The sequence below is a fragment of the Ipomoea triloba genome, chromosome 16, assembly GCF_003576645.1.
Source record: "Ipomoea triloba cultivar NCNSP0323 chromosome 16, ASM357664v1".
Lineage (NCBI taxonomy): Eukaryota > Viridiplantae > Streptophyta > Magnoliopsida > Solanales > Convolvulaceae > Ipomoea > Ipomoea triloba.
In genome coordinates this window covers 12,584,224-12,584,863 of record NC_044931.1, presented here as the reverse complement: position 1 = coordinate 12,584,863, position 640 = coordinate 12,584,224, and positions in this window count along the sequence as shown.

Here is a 640-nt window from a genome sequence, read left to right as displayed (position 1 = left end):
CCATTTTCAGGACTCCGGCCTAACCAAAACACCAACCTTATGACTTCTTTCTCGCACTCCCTTTTCAGGGAGGCGTGGTTGACCGAGTGCCGACACCATTTTCAGGACTCCGGCCTAACCAAAACACCAACCTTATGACTTCTTTCTCGCACTCCCTTTTCAGGGAGGCGTGGTTGACCGAGTGCCGACACCATTTTCAGGACTCCGGCCTAACCAAAATACCAACCTTATGACTTCTTTCTCCCACTCCCTTTTCAGGGAGGCACGGTTGAGCGAGTGTCGGCTCCATTTTCAGGACTCCGGCCTAACCAAAACACCACCCTTATGACTTCTTTCTCACAGTCCCTTTTTACGGAGGCACGATTGACCGAGTGCCGACTCCATTTTCAGGACTCCGGCCTAACCAAAACACCAACCTTATGACTTCTTTCTCGCACTCCCTTTTCAGGGAGGCACGGTTGACCGAGTGCCGACTCCATTTTCAGGACTCCTGCCTAACCAAAACACCAACCTTATGACTTCTTTCTCACAGTCCCTTTTTACGGAGGCACGATTGACCGAGTGCCGACTCCATTTTCAGGACTCCGGCCTAACCAAAACACCAACCTTATGACTTCTTTCTCACAGTCCCTTTTTAGGG